The 23,613-nt window shown below is 36.3% G+C and overlaps 1 protein-coding gene and 1 long non-coding RNA gene across 5 annotated transcripts in view; one reads left to right on the plus strand and one right to left on the minus strand.

The window, feature by feature from the left end:
- The window catches only part of LOC110377678 (heterogeneous nuclear ribonucleoprotein L), a 428,881-nt gene that overhangs the window by 343,140 nt on the left and 62,128 nt on the right, over positions 1-23,613 (plus strand). The window lies entirely within an intron of this gene.
- On the minus strand, positions 17,677-23,595 carry LOC135119045 (uncharacterized). Its single transcript, XR_010277942.1, has 2 exons — positions 23,330-23,595; positions 17,677-22,708 (listed from the first exon to the last, which is right to left on the minus strand). It is a non-coding gene; the product is annotated as an uncharacterized LOC135119045 (long non-coding RNA).

Raw genomic sequence — 23,613 nt, forward strand, 5'->3', positions numbered from 1 at the left:
CGAGTGTGTACCACGAGATTGCGTGTGCGTTTTATTATGTTCCCAATGTTCCCAAAGTTCCCAGTTAACGACACACAGAACTACTAGTGTTTGTTTTGGTAGTTTTTACTAGTTTTCTAAGTGGTCGGTTTGAAGTTAACTGATTTATGAGCCTGAATTTGGATTTTGGGTGGTTAATTTACGCACTTTTATTATGTACTTAAGTTTTTGTTCTTTACATATTTGATTGTCAACTAGCTTCGCCACTATTATCCACTTCTCGTAGGGACTACACCGCGTACCTAGGTATAGCCTTCTTCGATATATGGGATACACTGAAAGGATTTATCAACTCGATCTAGCAGATTCCGAAATTAGCGCGTCCAAACAGCAAACTCTTCATCTTTATAATGTAAGAATATATATCAGTTTCCTTTTGTGGTATGCCAAGTTATCAATAAATGGGAGCTGAATTCTCTATTTGTTATTTAAACATTTCCAGTCAATTCAGAAACCCATCATAATAATTGTCACCGAAATAATTCCGTTTCCTTCCTACAGAATGTATTTATGCTGAAATATTCGAGAAACGATTCGTAAGAGAATTCTAATTAATTAACACCTACATCAAATAAGGCAGGATACCTGTCAGATTATCAGGGAACTGGGTACTGAATCTAGATTTTGTTAATTTCTAAGCCTAGGCTTTGTCTGAAGTAAGCGCTGAATCTAGGTCAGATGGAAAAACCTTTAATGGATGTGTGTTTTATCAATCATACCGGTTAAAAAGTAGCCTTGTGCATTCCTTAACAAATGGGCTTTCTAACAATATTTTATTTTTTACGAAAAATTACAACTGTTTGATATATAAACTCTTTTGCAAAAAAAACGGGCACCTATGCGAAATCTTAGTTTTAAGGACTTTACGTGTATTTCAAAGGGTTTTAATGATTGTAGTATGTTTCTAGCATCAAAAGAGTTAACCAAGCATGCGTGAGAGTGTATTCTAAATTTGAATTTTGTACGATTGCTAAGAAATTGGTTAAACCTTGTTTTGGACTAATTGTTGGCAGAAAGTTCGTCGGTGTTTTGAAAAGTTTTTGCAGTGATTTTCACGAAAATGATAATGCAGTTTTAACTAATGATTAATGTACATTTTTGTTTGATCAAAACCTTTTTGAAAAACTATGCGTATTTCATAAAATTTTTACCTGCTCTAAATGGGCTATACTGATGAATGATGGCAATGTTAAGAGTTTCGGTATTTTAGTGTAAAGCGTTCTATTGTTTAGATATTGTACCCACGTGTTTTAAAATATCCCTTTCTCATAAATAAACACTATTTAGAGGAGTATCAGTACTTTGAGCTGCGACAAAACCAATTTAAAGTAAGCAGTGCCGATCACAACTGGTCTACTACGGACTGTGACATTTAAAAAATACCAAATTTTGTGATAAATGTTAAAATTAATCACATGAAAAATGATGAGGAGGGTTAAAGCTATCTAAAAAGTCAAATTATTGCCGCGTTGAAGCTCTCGATAACTCCATAGGTATCGGGTTACTAAACGATGATTTAGCTGAAAGGGAGTCAAGAATTCAAAATTATTGGCCAAACGTATGTTTCTTAAGAAATGAGCAGATAGCCAATTATTGTTATGATTTAAGCAGGAAAGGGCTGTAAGTGCCAGAAAATCTCGATGCAGGCAACTTTATTTAATAAAATGTCCGTGCGATGAAAACACGCTATTTGAACGCTAAGACTCATAGATCTTCAGAGGTCTACGGAGTTTCCCGAGAGACGAGGTTGTTTAAAAATCAGTGATTACGAGACCTTAAGACCTCGTGCTTACAGTATATGCGCTACTTTCTGTATTTTGTAGAATTTCAAGACTTTTAAAAATGTCAAAGTCTGACAGGAGACGAGTTCTGATCGGCACTACTTACTTTAAAATGGTTTTGTCGCAGCTCAAAGTACTGATACTCCTCTAAATAGTGTTTATTTATGAGAAAGGGATATTTTAAAACACGTGGGTACAATATCTAAACAATAGAACGCTTTACACTAAAATACCGAAACTCTTAACATTGCCATCATTCATCAGTATAGCCCATTTAGAGCAGGTAAAAATTTTATGAAATACGCATAGTTTTTCAAAAAGCTTTTGATCAAACAAAAAAGTACATTAATCATTAGTTAAAACTGCATTATCATTTTCCTGAAAATTACTGCAAAAACTTTTCAAAACACCGACGAACTTTCTGCCAGCAATAAGTCCAAAACAAGGTTTAACCAATTTCTTAGCAATCGTACAAAATTCAAATTTAGAATACACTCTCACGCATGCTTGGTTAACTCTTTTGATGCTAGAAACATACTACAATCATTAAAACCCTTTGAAATACACGTAAAGTCCTTAAAACTAAGATTTCGCATAGGTGCCCGTTTTTTTTGCAAAAGAGTGTATTTTATTGCCACGGAACACAATATTCATTGGTTTTTGAATAATTGTACAAATCACATTTTTTTATTCGGGTGCGTGTGAAGTTGTTCTAAGGGACTCTATATACCTAATTTCACCTCTATATACAATTTACCTGTAAGTAACAACCCTTGTAAACACTACTTTTCTTCAAACGTCAATCCGAATAGAAATAAATCTGTTTACAGTTACTTACTCCTTGTTATCTCCCTGTATAGTACTTAGGTACCAACTATCACCCTTAAACCCTAGCCTAGGGGTGGCATAAAATATTCAACGCCCAATGTTGAGGGCAGTCGGGGTTTACTTGAAAATTTAAAGCTTTCTTCCTAGTAAAGTTGCCTTTTTTTGAGTCTGGGTTTTTAGGCAGACATTGTTGGTTTTGCAGTTTTTTTTGGATGAAATGTATCTTGGTCTATTCTTTGAGAATTTTGGGGAAGAACCGTTGCTCAAATGTTTGGGAAACGTCCAAATATTTTATTGTAACTAGAAGTTTCCTTCTCTTGAATTAATATTATTAAGAGTAACCAGTTAGAGAGAGAAGCTTTTACTACAGGTTTTATTCCGAAAATTCACCACATCTTTTATTCAAGTAATACTCCATATAATATAATTATGTTATAAAATATTAATTTTCACATAAAACGGCGTCGTAAACCTAAGTAAATAAACAAAACGAAATACCCGACGTAACAGGTGACGGTACTTATTTTTACATCGTAAATCTTTTACTTCGCACACGTCCGTGGCGTACGAGTTAAATCCTCAAAGCTGGCCAAGTGTGAATCGGACACACGTACCAAGGGTTCTGTAGCATTTATCTATAAAACTGCCCTAAAAACCTCGTTTCTTGTATTGTAGCATGTTTGTTTATTAATTCTAGATTTCAGACAGCAATAACAGAACATCATCTGTGAAAATTGAAAACTGTCTAAAACTCAGTTGCACCATTTAATTTAACTATAACCAAGCCATAACCAGCCATATACTTGCCACCCACTGGTTAAATCGCCGATTTGAAAACTTCAAATGTTTCGGTTTTCGTTAAAGATACTAGGTGCAACTCACTGTAACTACATGTATTACGAATCAAAATACAGTCCGGTGACAAACGCGAGATGTACTGATACCAGCGATTTCTTAGTAACAGGGTCCCGTTTTCCCCTTTCAATACGGAACCCTAAAAATAAAATAAAGGCGCTTGCATTTCCCACTCCAGCTTACTAGCTTAATAGCTTTAGCGTCTTTTTTTTCGTATCGCAGCTAAATGCCAGGTTAATCCTTAGTCAGACTGAAATAAATCACCTAGATCACGTAGCTTAGACACTTTCAGTCTGTCTAGTTTTTTGCCTAGAACGATGCGATGTAAATGTGATCGAGATTTAGACAAATTGAGCGGAAGATAGAGGGTTTTGGGTAAGCAGTTTTTGAATAAGTGGTCCTTTTATATACTTTGAGTTGATGTCCCTTTTGGAACTAAGGGTGTTTCTGGGTGTGTGAGCTACTTCCCACACTCGGTTAAAAATAAGCCTATGCCATTTCTCCGCTGCTAGACGATCTGCGTACCAAATATTCGAAATGGTTTATTAGTTTTGGTGTGGAAGGCGGATTGATTCTTGTTCAGTTTTATTAATACCTAAACAATTCGTTTTCTATTTAATGGATTTAACAATGTGTTTTTTCTATTTTCCCAGGTACGTATCCTGTTAATAAAAACATGAAAAGCAGTTGCTCGTAAGTAAAAATTAAACAGTCAGTTTCACAAATCTTAAAAGATAATTAACACATACTTTATCATACTATCTTTCAACTCTAAAAAAAATCCGTTGCAAATATGCGACGAAATATAAATAAAACACAAATGACAAATTGCAACCATCTGACCTGCCAAAATACACCGCGCTCGTATTTATTGCAATAGGAACGGTGCTAAAATAGATGCGTCTACGCATCCCTGTCCGTCAACGGTCGGCGAGTGACGGAAATAGCCGAATGATGACGCGACAGAAATAGCTTAACACGTGTCATTTGTCGCGCGCCGTTGTGACTTGTCGCACGCGTCGAAAGTGTGACTCATTTTATGTTGCTAGATTGAAAATGTGATTGTTTGTTTAATTAATTAATTATTTTTTTGCATTTTTGCTGGTATACATTTAAGCATAAAATATGTAGACATCTTTTTTGCGATTAAAACACAGGTGAACTTGAATACCGAGTGCCAGTAACGATATTAAGAAACGTTAAAATGATTATCTCGAGGGTAGGTGAAAAGTTAAGACGTGTTTTTGTTGTGCTCTGTAAATTAATTATTAATTTATAAATAAAACTATATTTCTTCGTGTTCGGAGTAATATATTGGTACTCACTACTATAGATATACGTTAAAGTGTTATGTAAACAATAGCACTAGTAGAACACCACCTACCAGCTGATCACTTGCACTACATTTTGCACTGTCACTACAACCAGTAAAATGTCTCAAGTTCAACTTGCCGATGTCCAAGCCACTCAGAAGAACTTAGAGGAGCTCATCTTGAACAAGATGTCAGAGATGGAAGCGCAAATCCAGTCTGCTAGTCTCCCGAAGTCCAACACTGTTGCCAAGCTCGCTGAGGAATTCCGCTGTTTCCGTGAGTTGGTCTTTTCTATGCTGGGCCTTCTAAGGACCCAGATTCTAGAATGCTCCAAAATAGCTGATGGGTTGGAGATGAGGAGTCGACGCAAAGCTCTTATCTTCACTGGGTTCCCTGAAGATGATAAGGACTGCAAAGCCCACGTTCTTGAGGTCCTTCGCAATAAATTGTCTATCAGGGACATCACAGCAGACAATATCACCGTATGTCATCGCCTTGGAACTTCAAACAAGGACCGTCCCCGACCTATATTGGTGAAGTTTGGAGATGTGAGCCGGAAGTCCACAGTATGGAGGGCTAAAACAGCCTTAAAGGGTTCCTCAATCGCCATCAAAGAGTTCTTGACTCGCACCAGGCAGCTTGTTTTCAACAGGGCGCGTCTGCATTTTGGTATGCGGTTTTGTTGGACCCAAGAAGGTATTATAGTTATTAAAACTTCGGATGGCAGTCGTCATAAAATATCTTCCCTGGCTGAGCTTGATTTGTTACTTGTGAAGTACCCTAAAGGACCCGCAGAAGGGACATCTGCTGCTCGGGGCAAGCCCTAAAATATCATATATATTGGTGTTTTTGGTAATTGCATACGATTTGCTTTTTGTTTAAATTCTTTCATCTATAATATTATACTTGTAGCAATGTCGCTTATCTAGCCAATATCGCTATATCCACTTTTGCTTTGTAATGGAACTTATGTAAATCTATGCACTTTTGCTTTTACAAACTTGTCGAAGTAGTGTACCCTCTTATTTTTTTTATTTAGTCATGTTTTTAGTTTTTATTTTCACCTTCCTTCCAGTTCCAACAATATTTTGTTATGGTAATGGCATGTCACTGACTTTGACAAGTTTGACATTGACATTTCATTTAGTCCTGATTCATTTGATTACGTTCCGTTACACTTTTGCTTTTGTTATTTAGTTGATCCTATATATTTTTCTATACTTTCATCCTTTTTTTTTTTTTTAATGTAATCGGTTTGTGTTTCTTTTTTTATTAATGTTAAGAGTTTAATTTTAGTTATTCAGTGTTAAATTTATGTTTTATTTGGTTACAGCTGGTGGGTGGTGCAGAGATATATTGTGCCATCTTGTTGAATAGTGTAGTTTTTTTTTTTTTTTTGTTGATTTTTTCATTTTTTTTTCATATATATTTTATTAGTATATAGTATATTTATTTTATCCAATGATGTCCAATGATGATTCTTTTCATTCTGCAAATAGTTCCGATGATTTTTCTGATACAAGCTTTTGCTCCTGTACGGAAACACTTGGTGACTACATGCATCGAACATTTCAACATAACAATCGATATTTATTTAATATTTGTCATATAAACGCTCAGAGTGTGCCTAGTCATTTTAATGATTTATATGAAGCTTTTTCTGGTGCTAATGTTCATGCTGTCCTGGTTTCTGAGAGTTGGCTCAAACCTCATCTCCCTTCCACCAGCTACTCTCTTCCGGGGTTTGTGCTCATCAGAAATGATAGGATCGGGAAGGGTGGTGGTGGTGTCGCTATTTATCTCAAAAGTAACTTTCCATACAAAATACGTGCCACCTCACCCTCTGATTTCCGTTCATCTGCTGAGTACATTTTCCTTGAGATTTGTGTTAAAGGGGTCAAGGTTCTGATCGGAGTGGTCTATTGTCCTCCTTCGGTGGACTACTTTTCTGACCTTGAGACGGCTTTGGAATCCATAGGGTCTGAGTATGAACATCACGTCATCATGGGTGATTTCAACACCAACCTTTTGCACTCTTCCTATCGTTCCCGTAAACTTCTCCACATCATTGAGTCTGCCAGTCTTCATGTCTTACCACTCCAACCTACTCACTGCAATATCGCAGGTGATGATACTTGGCTAGACTTGATGATTACCTCCGACCCTTCCTTTGTTTCCTCTCATGCCCAATATCCTGCTCCTTGTTTTTCCCATCATGACCTAATTCATTTGTCCTACCTCCTTAAGCCTCCAAAACCTACTCCTAAGGTACTGCGCATGCGCTGTTTTGCCAAGTTGAATGTGGATAGGTTACGCGATGATGCTTCGAAGCTTGAGTGGGAAGCTGAAGTAGCCAATGCCTCCTCTGGCGATGATAAAGTAGCTACGCTTAACCGTTTATTGATAAGTCTCTACGACATTCATGCACCAATTAAGTCAGTGAGAGCTAAGCGTCCGCCAGCTCCATGGATGTCGAGGGGTGTACGTATGGCGATGAGGCGGAGAAATCGTGCCTTTCGTAAGTTTAAAAAAGATCGTTCGGAGGATAATTGGGTTCTTTATAAAACAGCAAGAAATCGTTGCAACCAGATGATACGTAATGCTAAACGCCGCCACATTCTCGATAACATCTCATCAAGCTCTGCAGCTGATATTTGGAAGTTTCTTGGTTCACTTGGTATCGGTAAGTCACGTCATATGGAGTTTCCTAACACGATTGGTTTAGACGATATCAACTGCCATTTCGCCACTACTTCTAGTTTGGATCGTCAAACCACTCGTGAGACGGTAAACTTTATTGCCAGCCTTCCACATCCTTGCACAGACACCTTTGAATTTTCTCCAGTGTCTGTGGGTGATATCAAAAAGATCATCCTTTCCATAAAGTCTAAGGCCGTGGGCTATGACGATATCAGCCGTAGTATGGTCATCCCGATCCTTGAGTATATTCTCCCATCCATCTGTAACATAATTAACTTCTCTTTAAACTCGGGTCAATTCCCTTCCTGGTGGCGTTTTGCATACGTCCGTCCTCTTCCGAAAATTACCAATCCTTCCCTCCCCACCCATTTCAGACCTATTTCAATCCTTCCTTTCCTTTCCAAAGTGCTAGAGGCCTGTGTCCATAAGCAACTTTCGAGTTTTATCCATCGTCACAACCTCATTAGCCCGTTGCAATCTGGGTTCAGGCCAGGACACAGCACTGCTACGGCACTCCTCAAGGTGACTGGGGACATTAGGGAGGGGATTCAGGACACCAAAGTTACAGCTTTGGTCCTTATTGACTTCTCTAATGCCTTTAATGCCGTCAGTCATGAAATCCTAGAATCCATCCTTTCCCATCTTATGATTTCACCCAAGGCTCTGGAATGGTTCTCGTCTTATCTTCGTGGTCGCCAGCAAGCTGTTCGTGTTGATGAGACATTGTCTAATTGGCGTGATCTAGTGGCTGGTGTTCCACAAGGCGGTATTCTTTCTCCTTTATTATTTTCTATCTTTATCAACTTTATAACTCATAATCTTCAGTGTACGTATCATCTGTATGCTGATGATCTTCAGCTTTACACTCAGGCTCGGCCTGAGGATTTGCATATAGCCATTGATAAACTCAATGGGGATTTATCGATCATAAATCAATGGTCTAACCAATTTGGAGTCTCCGTTAATCCTACAAAGTGTCAGGCTATAGTTGTGGGAGGTTCTCGCATGCTGAGCAAGGTGGATTTTGCTAACTCTCCACCGATTGTTCTGGACGGTACTATTATTCCAATTAGCCCCAATGTCAAGAACCTCGGTCTATATTTTGACACTACACTTGGTTGGCAAACTCAGGTAGCTAGCGTCAGTAAGCGTGTAACTGGAACCTTACGTCATCTAAATCGGTTAAGGAACTTTTTGCCACCGAAGACCAAAGCAATGCTTGTGCAGTCCCTAATATTTCCTATAATTGACTATGGTGACGTGTGTTACTACGATCTCAATGCGGACTTGCTCAACAAACTTGATCGACTTATCAACAATTGCATAAGATTTGTCTTTAACCTGCGGAAGTACGATCATGTTTCTGAGTATAGGACGCAATTGAAATGGATGCCCATTCGCCAGAGAAGATCGCTGCGCGCCTTGACGACCCTTTACTCGTTACTCAACTCTCCAACTCCTCCTACGTATCTAACTCCTCATTTTCAATACCGTTGCTCCGGTCATTCCAGAAATCTCCGTTCTTCTCACAACCTTCTTCTTCACTGTCCTTCTCATACTTCTGATACTATCCATTCTTCTTTTCATATTAAGTCTATCCTTTTGTGGAATGCGCTGCCCTTAGAAATCAGGAAGTCCACCAGTAAGCAATCATTTAAAAGTGCCGTGCGGAAGTTACTGCTTAATAAATTGCTAGAAGAATCACCATTATGATAATCATTGGAATATTATATGCTAGTATATGTATTATATAGATATATGTTTATATATAGGTATATATATTATTATATATATATATATATATTTTTTAATCTTTTGTATGTTATATATTTGTAATAATATTTATGTACCTACTTACGTCTATTTTAGTATTCTATTAAAATGTTAATCTCTAGTTGTCTTATACATGTCTTTCTAAGTAAGTAATGCACCTACCATGTTATCTCTGCATCACCTTAAGGTTGACTGGAGAGAATGCCCATGGCATTAAGTCCGCCTTTGTAATTTTATAATTGCATAAAGTTAAATAAATTATGGGTTTTTCATCTTATATGCTCAATTTCTATATTTTGCTTAACAGTTATTCTCACCTATACATGACTTTTGGTCGTCCTATTGAAATAAATACTCATCCTAGATAGTTATTTGAGTTATGTGCTTTTGAAAATTTACGCAAAAACCTTTTAACTCGAATAACTTTTGTGGCAAGATTAATTTCAAGGGAAGAATAAAAGAAAATACCCAGTCTTTCCTATAGTACATCGCTGCTGGCAACTCCATAGCTCACTCACACACTCTCATTTCACGTACATAACGTCAACATGAAACGTTAGGACACGCAGTCTCGCCCGGAATTCAACGTATTCCGTTTATTTTTAATTTCTTACGTTTCTCGCCATAAAATTATAACTTTTACGGTGACATTTCGTATATTTTACGTAGTTTTAGTATTGTGTGCCTTGATCGTAGTTGACAGTTTTGGGGCTTGGCGTTGTGAATAGGTTTACGACTTTGTATGTTCGTTTCTGGTATTCTGATGTAGGGTTTTTTTCTGTTATTTAGGGCCAGTTGTATCCTCGCGGTTTCATCCAGGTCCGGGGAGTATAATTTCGGGCAGCCGGGTAAAAAATAGGTTATGTCCAATCCAAGTATGACATAATATTCTCTTCTATTTTGTTTTTGAGATGCCTAACGCTATTGACAAAATAGCTTATCGGACGACCGCTGGAAAACCTGCTGTTAACCAAAAAAAAAAAACATTCAAATCGGTTCATCCGTTTAAGAGCTATGTACAATGCCACAGACGCACATCCAAATAGTACTTTTTTGCGATATGGTTTAAAAGATCCAACATTAGTTATTGCACTCGTGACCTACAGAGCGACTGCGGCGTGCAGTCTAGACAGTACTGTTTTAGCTGCAATCAATACCACTAGACGAAACCTCTATATTTGGCTTTATAAAAGCTTTTTAGCTCATGAAAGTTATTTGACCGAAACTAGTCTAACTTTTATATTTTTTATGTTTTTTTGTATGAGCTAAAATTATTCTCTGAAATTCGTGGATAGTAGACATTTGAATAGAAAAAGGGCGGTATATAATAGACGAATATAATTTTAGATATATAAAAAAAGTTATATCTCAAGCAAGCCCCATACTTAACTAGAAATCGAACAGCCATTAGATTAGAAACACAAAAAAAATATAAATTCTAGTGCTAGAGTAAGACCAGTTCTTATGCAATATCACTATAACCTGGAAATCCACCCCAGCAGTACATACTTAGATTTAGGTACCCCCAGTCCAAAGAAAAGGGAATCCAACACAGGTCTTAGAATAATAACAAAGCTACCAGAATTTCAAAAGCGAAATCTTCAAACATTTACGAGCACACCGCCCAGGTGGCGTTCCCTATAACAATTTCAAGACAATTACATCTTAAAACTGAATTGTTTTTACCCTAAAAAGTAGGTCAATAATAAATTTTATACCGCCCGCTTTTAAATGGACATTCGCGCGAAAGTTTAGAAGGACCATCCAACGTTAATACGTTTGCAAACATCTTGGAATTGTTTAGTCTGTGGGTAGGCAAATGTGACAAACAGAAGAATAAGTTTAAGAAATATGTATGCTCTATTGGTTTAAATATGTACCCTTTCTGTACCTAATATTTATAGATCTGAAGATTTTGTTAAATGTTTTGCTTGAATACGCTAATCTTAGGAAATACTCGTCTGATTCAAAAACATCAAACATGTTAGATACCAGAAGCCAGAAAGTTTGACAACCACAGTCTCTCTTAGGAGTTGGATTGCCCAGGTAACTTGGTTGAAAAGCTCAGATAGACAGTCGCTCCTTGTAGAGCACTGGTACTTAGCTGCATCTGGTTAGACTGGAAGACGACCCCAACATAGTTGAAAAGGCTAGGCAGATAATAATATGACTACCATCGAATTTTACGAGAACTTTACCAGTGTAATTCACAACTGGAACTTCTGTCCTTTCTTAACTCTATAGTACAGAATAACAAAGTAAAGCTGGGTTTAGACAAAGCGGTTTTCTTAACTTTACCAACAAAAGGTAAGAGTATAAAAGGTGAGTGCTGGCGTTTGTAGTGTTTTCTTAGTTTGTTTATATCTTTATTTTCGGCGACTTTGTTAAGATGGCGCAACTGTAAAATCTAGGTTCCTTTTAGGAAGCTAAATTGTATTACAGTTTGTAACTTTATAGATAAGGAGTGTTGAATTTTAGTTCAATGTTGTAAATAATATTTATTTAATTATGAATTGAGTATAATGTCCTTACGTTGTGAAGCGAGTATTACAGCAATAATATGGAGACAGAATGTCACCCATCCAAAAACAGACCGCAGGTTTAGTTGCTTTACCCCTAGTGGTAGTTATAGATAACTTGCTAAAATATGACATAAACCCATAGTGCAAACCCAAATTGCCATTTAAAAATATACCCTAAAATACTGGACTAAACTTAACTTAGTTCAAAACACCAGGTAGCTTAATAGAGCCAAGTTTTAACTTGAAGCTGCCTTACGTTATTCTAGACTAAAGTTAGTTAACAGATTAATATTTAGCCGCGGACGATACATCATTCTTGACACTTAACTAAGAAGTTTGAGTAACGGTTAGTAATTTTGCTTGAAGATTGAAAACTGGGATAAGTTTTAAGTTGTTAGAGGTTTAAATCTTATAGGTAAAGAGATAGATAGATAGATAGATAGATATACTTTATTAGGTACACCAATTTTACAATTTTGATCTAAATCTAGTTAAGGTAGGTGACATAATGGGCGGTCTTATCGCTAAGAGCGATCTCTTCCAGACAACCTTAGGATGGATTGAGACGAGAAGGAAAAGATTATACGGTAGGCAGTTAGGCTAAGTGTACACTTGCTCCTGCAATTTGCGCACCTAAATATTATTACCATAAATACTTAAATTATAAACTAAATATATATACATACATATATGTTTATATATATATAAAATAATAACAATAAATACATATATACCTTTAAATAATGTCAATGCTAGATATATATACTTTTATAAATATTATTCTACCGTTAGGAGGAGGTGGTTTATTTAAGAATTGCTTAAGTTAAGTCTTCTATTTATTGTGATATGAGGTTTTATGTCCATAATCTATGTTAGTATAGTTGTTTTTATAGATTGAGAGTATTGTATATATTGATATGGATAATCTTATGTATGTGTATTTGTATTTTTATGGGCCCTAGTTATCGACAATAAAGAAACAAATAAATGAATAAAATAAATAAATACTATGAAAATTGGGTAAAATTTAAAAACATAATAGTTGTAAAAATGCAATAGCAATAGTTGTCAGTTTTAATCACACTGTATTATCAGAAAATACTCTGCACCATATATTGTTAACTTGATAAAACACCTGGATTAATATCACTTTGAAAGCCAATATATGCCTGCAACTTCAACACAAACTATCATTTTCCACTAAGCAAGTTTGCCGGGAAACGAGTCCGGAGTCCGGGCTCCGGACTCCAAAGTCCGGACGTGGCATCCGCAACACTAGTTCCCTCACTAGTTTGTGTTGTGTAACCACGGAATAAGCATGGGTTTTATGCTATTCTAGAGTTCTTGTTTGTTCATGGTCGTTGCAGTCTCTGTGTTGTTTTATGTAGGGTTACATTCTAGACTGGCTGGCAGGAGCTGGATGCGAGCAGCCGAAAATCGATCTCAGTGGCGTGCACTTGGAGAGGCTATGTCCAGCAGTGGACTGCGATAGGCTGATGATGATGATGATGATGATGAACATTCTAGACGTTACATGCGGTTTCACTCGCATTATGAAGGTAAAAGTTAGCAGTCGTAAAAGGATCAAATATATTTAAGTAATGTGGTTTTCTGTTGGTAAAAGAATTTTAAATAATACTTCAGCAGATTTCAAGATTATCCGCCTTAGAAACTGACCATGTATGTATACTATCTATTAAAGTTAGGGTGGATCTAAAAATTGTATCCAACTGGGAATTTTTAAAATTTCATACACATTTCTATACCCGTTCGGCCATCAAATACTAAATGGCTGGCCGATTTCGGGAGCCACGGGATTTTTATTACTATACGGGTTTTATCGTTTATCGTCGGACCGATCCGGACGAATCCGGACGTACGAGTATTCAATATGTTGGAACCGCATGGGAATACAGAAATTCGTCTTTAGATCGGTCGTATTGCGACTTGCTTTGGAGATAGTATTTTGGGGGTATTTTTATTTTTATATTTATTTGATTCTGTAGTCTGGACATTCAAGATTACGCTATTCGATAAATATCAAAGGGACATGAATTTTTCATAGACTCCACTAAGATAACTAGGACTATCCGAGTCTTAGAAAACTTAATTGGCTTTTCAAGCCTAAATGATAAACCTGAAAAAAATCCTGAACCATTTTACAGTTCCGCAAGCTTAATTCAAATATTTTTCTATACACAAAAAAACAAACAATTTTAATACAATAAAAGTACACTCGCAAACAAAACACAATACCAACGCGTTATCCAATTCCTTCGCAATCAGAGAACAATTTTTAGGATCGGCCGTTGCGTATGAATTTTTCACACATTTTCGGGGGTCGGCTCGAATAGCGCTTTTCGTTCTCACTGTACCTACCATTGTTTCATTTCAGCGCGATTAAAAAATTCACGCACTACGCCCAACTGGTGCCCGATAAAGTGTGATTAATAAATAAATGTTGCGTTCAAATGTTTTGTGCGTGATTGTACTTACTTTTTTTATAGGGGAATTGGCGATTGGATTAGGTGTTTACAATTTTATATTTTTTGGGAGAATTCGTTTCTTTGTATTGCTTTAAAAGGTACATATATTTGATTATCTTTTAGTTTTACAAGACACTAGTTTGGCAAAATGATATTTCGAAGATGTTATTTCAATCATAGTCCATTAAATATTCTCCACCATTCCCCTAAAGAATAATTTTCATATTCTATACCGCAACTAAAAAGAACTTTTTCAATTTTATTCCTACTGAATTCCTAGCTCTCCGGCCCTTGGGGCTGGATTTATACATATTTCTTAACGTTACCTAATGTACCAACAAATTGTGTTTATATGATGCGATGTGGAAGTAGCTCTACTTATTATCATTTGCCTAGATTCTTCCCGACTATGTCGGCTTCCAGTCTCACTGGATGCAGCTAAGTTCCAGTGTTAGGAACATGGAGTGTCTGCCTATCTGACCTCTTCAACTCAGTGGTAAGACTAGTTAATGCTAACTCTAATTTGGGTTAAAAAAGAAAATAATTAAACCAAAATTCAATTAAATCATGACACCTACGGCTTTTAAACAAAGCTTTGTCTAGTATTAAAATTAAAGCCTTCAACTAAACCAACCATAAATTATAATTAGAAACACCCGAAATGGAAAAACTAGAACGAGCAATTTTAACGTCGTGCTTAAAGTAACCGCAGAACGTGACAAATTACAACAGCTCCAGGCTAATAATAAATTACTCATAATTTTCGCAAGAAATAATAACAATCTTGAAGATTTTCATAAAATATTTGCTCCAAACAGTTGGTCTTTCGACACGCCGAAAAATCTTGTTAAGCCATATTTCAAGCAGAAGATTAGAGAATCCAGGATCATTGCTTCCATTAGGGCTTATGACTTCTTAACATTTGGCAAAGGACCCATTCATCTTACTTATTACAAAAATCCTTTAACAAGAAAAAAAATACCAAAAAAAAATTTTCGTGCCACCTCTATAACTTCTAAAGTCTGGACGGTAGAGTAGGAATTTGCTTGGCACGGTGTATTGTAAATTTGTACCCGTAAATCACAATCGGCTGACGCATAGCTAGCTTCGTGAACGTCAAAACATAGGGCACAGATGTGTAAATCAAAGATTCCATGGAACGCGACAATTTTATTTTGACACTTCCAACCTTATTTCTCTAGTCATAAGAACCATTTTTGACTAATTTTTCGTTAGCAAATGATATATTGAAGTTGGTCGCTAGAACATCTGTTGACGGGGTAATTATTAAATGCGTTTACGAAGCAAGTGTTGCGTGGATTAGTGGTGACATAATGTTACATGTGTATTTGTCGCGTGCCGTGTTTGTCTGTGTGTTTGTGACCTCGTTTCTTCGTGATTGGGGAGCGCGGGTGTGGTTTTACATTGACGGAACTATTTTAATGCTAAAGGGTTTTTGTGTATTATTGAATGTTAACAAAAGGTTAAGTTTTACTTGTCACGGTAACTTTATGGATGGGAGACCATTTCAAGTATCAGAGCGACACAAAAATAACTCCCACCTCCTGAGACCTGTACATATTATTCTCCTGATTATATTCTTTTTGGTTTATCCATAATAAGTAGATACTAATTTCAATGTAAGTTCCGCAAAAGGATGAAATTAATCGCTTTACCAATGGCTTTAACAATCAAAACCCAAAATCCATTTAGAAAATTAATCTCCGTAATCGTTTGGAAGCTCAATAAACAAAACTTTTGGCAGTTCTCAAAAACGACTTAACAATATCTACTTTTAACGGGATAGAATTTTGGACACACCAGTTTTACCTACCATTGAAAAACTTACCTTATTTTGAAGAGTGTAAGGTTCAAAATCCTCTTGTGTTAGTGTAATGGACACACCAGGCTCACGTACCATTCAAGATTATACCTTATTTTGAAGAGCGTAAGGTTCAAAATCGTCTCGTGTTAGTGTAAGGGTTGATCCGCAAACAATATCAAATTGTAATCCGCACCCTTAGCTCTGTCGAAGCCAAGTGTTGGTAACGATGGACCTTAAAGCATCAGGACCGTTTTGACCAAGTTTCCAAGTTACAGATAAGTTTATAGACATAATCCATCGTTTTAAGTCTGATTTAGAAATAATTTGTGGTTGGCACAGGCGGACGAAAATGCGGTCGACCACCCTAAGTGTCAAGTTTGTTTTAGTGTCATGAAATCGGCAATTAGAGGAATACTTGTCGAAATTCAGTTGAGATTTTCGGACATTTTAAGTAGGTATAGATAAACTTTACCTAAGTTGATTTGTGTATAGTTATCGGCACGAATCTTGAGCTCTGACCTACATCTGCGCAGAAATGATTTATTAGCAAAGAACCAATCCTGAGTGATGGCTATGACGCGATGCACTGCGGGCCAATCACCGCTTTAGCCCGCCCCCGCATTTCATACCACAAAAGGGACCCAATAAATACTTCTGCGCAGGTGAAGGTCAGAGCTCAAGATTCGTGCCGACAACTATACGCTATTTCATAAGTAAAAGAGTTATAATAAAGTAAACAAACAATAAAAATCCAAGGTCTTTTTCGAAGCCATTGAGAAATTACAACAAAAGCGCAATAAAAACAAAATATTTGAGTGACTGTAACAGGAAAAAAATACAAATGACCCTCATATATCATCTGCGCCCTAATATCTATTATGGGGAAAAAAGACAAAGACACGGGAATTATTAGCACATCAATTGTTTATTTTACCCCATTGATATAGCCCTAGTTTGATAGGGTTGTCATAAGGTAAAATTAGTAGCATGAGTCGCGGTAGCTCGCTAGGTAAGGTACATACAGTCGATTTGAGATAAAAACCTGATGGTAAGGTACCAAATATGTGAAACCCAAGAATAAATGTGATATTACATTCTTATTAACGTTATAAATGAGAAAGTAGCCATGTCTGTCGAGCTTACACACCAAAACCACTGATATACACTCTATAACGTACGTATGTACGTGCGCAATGTTTATATGCGAAAACCATAAAAATTAATTCACTTGCGGATGTTCGTTTTGTAACTTTTTATTCTAGCAAATTACAAAGTCACAATATTTAAAAGAAAACAATTATAGGTATAAAAAATAAGGAGGTTTACATGCGTTGCCTGAAAATAAATTTAGGTGCGTCGCTTATATACTCTATATACTTAGCTTTCATTTACCAAATTAAGTTAAATGAAAGTTTAGTACATTCTTCTACACACTCCTGAGAGCCTGAGAAAGGACATAAGCTACTTTTACCCAGTTACGCAAATTAGTCCCGGGACGTATTGTAAGAACTCCACTCCAAGGTATAGGACTCCTCTCCAAGAAAACGTCAACACTTTCAACAGACTATCAATCTTTATTCTTTTCAACACAATCTCGCTTGCACGACCGCACGGTACGGTGCTCCGCTCAGAATCCCGCCATTTGCCAAGTGTTGCTAGCTGCTACCTTCAACCGGAAAATGTCATTTTTAAATTATTTCGTTTGGTGAATCAATTGAACAAATTATTTTACTATTCAAAATTATAACATGAAATTAGATATCTAAAATATATCCAAACCTTACACTCGTCCATCCTGACCTCGTGTATGTCCCCATACACGTACTAAGTGGGCTAACCTTACACTTGGCCAATAGCGATATTTTACAAAATTCATAAAAGGACAGCACCCCCAAAACGCCCCCCTTTCACCACTTCCTAGTGTTATGGCTGGGAAGAAGAAGTGGTGAAGAACAAACTTCCCAGCAACACAGCTGTCTATTACAATTTAATTATAATTGAATTACAACTTATACAATTCAACATCGTTTCAAATTATATTCACAAAAATTAAAACAAAAAAAACAACACTGTATCTGTGAAATAATCATTAACATTAATAAGCCTTACATATATTATATTGGCATAAATATATTGATTGAGACACCACAGCCAGAACACTAATGCTAACTCCTTCAACCATTCATTTCTGAAGGAATTACAACATAAACTCATCATGTGCCTCGAACCAATCAATTCTCGAGGACTTCCTATCCCTCAACCATTCATTTCTGAGGGTTTCAACTAGACGAACTCCTTCAACCATTCATTTCTGAAGGAGAAACTAGAATGCCTTTAACCATTCATTTCTAAAGGACTTACACCAAAAACTCATCTGCATGTGCTTCAAACCAGTCAATTCTCGACGACTCGTGACGAATTTCTCTCTCGAATCTTTAAACCAATCACTTCTTAGAGTCGAGGAGCGATATCTGTAACAATACTAAATTCATACAATGAACAAGTATCCGGTAAAAACAATCAAATCAAAATAATCTGTAAATAAGAATCATAAGAAAATAACTAATTTAATCTAATCTATACATCTGTTTCGCAATAAATATTTATTATATCTTTTAAAACGCTCATCTACATTTCATCACCACTACCATCATTACTCGATTTATACACTCAATCAATGCCATCATCGTTCACCCCCAGTGACTCCGCATGAATCAAAAGACGCATTCAATCCACAGCCACGGCAGCGTTGCGCACACACTAGGCGTACGCGTAGGCTCAAGTACTAGGACAGGAACCAGTCTCTACCTGTTGTTGCCTAAGATCTTCGTAACTCTAAAAGCTTTAAACTTTTACCGTCATTCTGCAAATTCATTTTAGTAACTTGACCAAATCCTTTACTATAAATTCCAGCCTGCTTTCCACTCTTATCATAATACTAATTCAATATCATGATCAACATCATTAGCCCCGGCTACTTCGTTTAATATGGGATTCATTTCACCATTCATTCACCTCCTCGAACCTATGGTCTTCTGCAAGCTATCATTATGACCCCACTGGATTTTCCCCATCTTACTATCCCATTCTCTTTCGTCACTGCCCACGTTTTGCGCCTTTAATACCTCCAATTGGCGCGACCATATCGCTCCACTCGTCCGTCTGAGCGCGGATAAGCCACCGCGTTCAAACATTTTTCACGCCCTTATCCAGATAAAGCCTTTTAAACGCATGTGAAGTAAAACAACTACGGCGATTAGTTATTAAACGGATGGGCGTCCTAAAAGTATCAAATATATCATTTAAGACCTTGATAACATTCTGTGTATTAGTGTTCCTAACGGCTCTAATAAATACGATATTGTTGAAACATCAGCTACCACCAGTATGTGAGTATACCCCAATGTTGACTTCACAAAAGGCCCCAAGTGGTCTAAATGGAGTGCGTGAAACGGTGACTCTACTTTAAAAGAGTTACTGACTGTAACCGTTTTATCATTATTGCTATCATCCGAACATTTCGGTGGTTTGAGAATTTAAGCTCATTAAAATCCTTCTAAATAACTAGAAGTGGCTGCTCGGTAAACGTCTGCCCATAATATGTGAATCTCTTTTTAAAAAGAGGTATGTTTGATATATTTTTCTCTGTTATAAAAGTTACCTAATCATGTTTTCACTTCTAACAAAATAAGGTTTATATCATGAACTTTCAGGTAACCAAGTTGTATTTTGATCCGTTTTGTATTTACTGAGAAAAATTGAGATCCTTGGCGCCAAAAAATCCAATTCGTCCTCTTAATAATTTATGCTCCCACGAAACTTTCGTTTCTCGCGAGAATATAAAATGTGAACCCTTCATTTCTCACATTTATATGACCAAAACGAGTCATTCATTTATCGCAAGGTCATATCCAACTGAAAATTGATTGTCATGTGAACCCTTCACCTCTCACAGACACTCAATCTAAATAGCGAACCATTCATTACTCGCATAATTCAAAAGATCATCATTACTCAATCAATTACATGTGTCATCTTAATCTAAAGACTTCATTCGAATTCAAAGGAATATCATGGATAACTAACAATACTTAACAATACATAAAAGGAAGTAAGTAAACATAAATATTAACCTTTTGACATTTCTAAGGAATAAAATCTTGGTAACCACTTGATATTAAACAATCAATGACAAAAATCAATTTATGGACAATTCCTTATCTCGCATCAATAAAAGAAAACAAAATATCGATAGTCATTTTATAAAAATATTAATAGGTTATTCGTCATCATTTAATAATATTCATCAATTCATTTGCAATATTCTGGCTTATTTACATAAAAAAACGTATAAAATTTTGATCCACCCTGAACATTCAGTATTGTGACCGCATTTTATAGTACTTTAAGCCACAATTTTTGGGTCCTAATACTTTGAAACAGGCACTACTTAAACATACTACTGCGTTTTACTTTACTTTACTATTAAAGTCAAAAGGACTTTGAGGAACGTAGACGTTTTGTTGTACAAGAACGGAATTTATGTTCAGATATGTGTTTGAATTGTACTACAGCGTAACCAAATATTAGGATTGCTGTTTATTTCTAGAAACCGCCATTTCTTTCGGTTACTTTTAAAATGACATCAAATGGAAAAGAACCACAAATAATTATTTATAATTTTCTTTTTAATCGGCAAGTATGAAAATGTGACTTCCGTTTTGTGACCAAATCTATGGTCACATACGGGCTGAGCTCAAAGTCACAACATGACTGATCCTATAAAGTTAAGTTTACATGGAAACAGTGATGTCGTTTCAGAAATTCAGAATAAGTTTTCTGTGGGGATCAATTTTATTTTATTCATGTTTACAATCTTTATGTAAACGAGGTACAATATTTTTGTAATTATTTGTTCCATTATTGAAAAGATATAGTATTTCTTGATTATTATTAAATGTTGATCTGGAATATTACATAATTATAATAATAGCGTCCATGTAGATGAAGCTTTATCCTTTTCAGGCGTTCAGTGGTATGACTGTCCCTGTTTTCTATTTTAAACAAAAAAAAAATATTAAAAATTCTTTATAAAACACTGTTTTGTTCTGTTTTCGCTCGATGGACAGGAATTTAATTTTGATTCATAACTAGGGATCATTGCAGAAATATATTTTTATTATAGCTTAATATTTAAAAAAAAATTATATCCGATGTGCATTAAAAGTCACATAACTGAAAGTTTGATTTTTGTTATTAAACGTTCAAAGAATTGTCGTGTTTTGTGTTTTTTTTTTCTTTTGACAAGATTGTTTTCTTTAATTAGTAGTAAAAATATTAATAATACTTTGTGTAATTTTTTGTTAATATCATTCTCAATAGAGTCACATTCTGGAAGTGATCACACAGCTTTTTCCATCATGTATTCGGTTATTTTTTATTCTAGTTATATTTTTGGCGTTCTAACTTAATTTTCGTTAATTTCAATCTATACGCTATTTAAAAATAAACCATAGTTGCCATAAATTAGTTTTTTTTTAAACGAAGTTACACACATGTTGACACAAATAAAAAAAAAGCTCAGATCTATCCTGTTTACTGAAACAGTTGTCGGTTTTGTGACCTACTTTTCCATTTATCGCATCGGATAAAAGGCTTAGGACACTGAAGGTAAGGATGTCCTTCTTCTGCTTACAATTAAAATTCTTTATTGTTAATCAAGGACTGAAGTAACTGGTCAGGCATCTCGCAAAGCAAGTGCATTAGATTTCACAGTCCGATCACTGATTCTGTGGGTAATGCTAATGTAATCTACAGCTCCCGTGATATCGCACTGATTCAGCAAGTTTTTCATAATAATAAATCATAAATAGGTTCGTTCGTAGCATCTACTTCTACGTTTAACCACTTCACTCTCCACCAAGCAGACACAATAGTAAGACAATCGGTGTGTATCACATATGACTCATGGGACAGGGAAGTTATTAAGCATGTCCTCCAGGGTTTGACCATAATTTGTTCACAAGGAATGCACTAAGTAATTTCTCCTGACACTCCCGCCACGTAAATAGTTTAGAGTTTAAACTCTCATATCAAGTTTGGCCAATCCCTGCAGCTCCTGCATAGCAAAAGTATCGGCATTTGTCGTCCCAACCATCGGCCGAGGCGCACTCGTTCACCTTTCTAAGCCAAACATCCATGCGTTGATTTTTAGTAGTCGGATTAAAATCATTCAATATGTTTTTAAAATCGAAATGTTTCGATGGTGCGCCTTGAGCCATGGGTTGAGACGGCGACGCGACGGTACACGTTTAACGGAATTTAGTAGCATTAAAAGATCGTTAGTAGTAAAAACTGGACTACATAACCTTCGTGATGGTTGCTGTTCCTGGTTGACATCCTGGTGCCCATCGTGGCAGTGCGGCGCTGATCTTTGCTGGCTCGCGCTCCTCTCTTGCTCTCCCAAACGTCGACTGCGACTTCCGCTTCGACTGCCAGTGTGGTTGCTTCGCGGCGACTCTCTTTCCGGCATCTCCAGCCTGTGCTGAGTCCAGCTGCCGGTGGCATCCATGCTCTGGTCTGGCAACTCACATAAAAATAACTCACGTTAGATCTATTCGCAATAGCAAAATAATAGGATACTTAGATGAATAGACAAAATCGTAAATATCTTGGAAACGGTATCTCTGATCGTAAAAATAACTGAAAAATCACACCCTTTATACACCCAGTTGTGCCAAATTAGCTATCTATTGAGATATATATATTTTGTTTTTTGGGTGGTTTTATAAAAACGAGGATAAAAATTATTTGAGGGTACTTCCGTAAAAACGTGGTTTAACCAAAAAAAATCATCCTAGAGAACGGCATGGTATCTGTATTTTTAACCACCAAATAAATAATAACTTAGACACAAAAACATTGAAATTAAATTAATTCTATGCCAACCTATTGGCTTAAGGGCTAGGCTTTGGCAACCGACCACACTATTCTCTGTGAGCGTTGTGCACACCTGTAACTGACTTATTTACACAGGACTAACAATTGTAAAGTTGTTGGTGTGCCTTGAAATAAATAAACCTTTTCACGTCAATTTGCCCACCAAATTGGTATAAAAATAATAATTTATTTAAAATATCCAACACGTCAATTCCAAATTCAAATGGCTAACGCATAATCTAAACAAAAATAGAAGACGTGTACTTACGCAGTATTTGCGCTGTATCCCACTTCTGAAATGTAAGAACTCCACTCCAAGGTATAGGACTCCTCTCCAAGAAAACGTCAACACTTTCAACAGACTATCAATCTTTATTCTTTTCAACACAATCTCGCTTGCACGACCGCACGGTACGGTGCTCCGCTCAGAATCCCGCCATTTGCCAAGTGTTGCTAGCTGCTACCTTCAACCGGAAAATGTCATTTTTAAATTATTTCGTTTGGTGAATCAATTGAACAAATTATTTTACTATTCAAAATTATAACATGAAA

The sequence above is a fragment of the Helicoverpa armigera genome, chromosome 28 (genome assembly GCF_030705265.1).
Source record: "Helicoverpa armigera isolate CAAS_96S chromosome 28, ASM3070526v1, whole genome shotgun sequence".
Taxonomy (NCBI): domain Eukaryota; kingdom Metazoa; phylum Arthropoda; class Insecta; order Lepidoptera; family Noctuidae; genus Helicoverpa; species Helicoverpa armigera.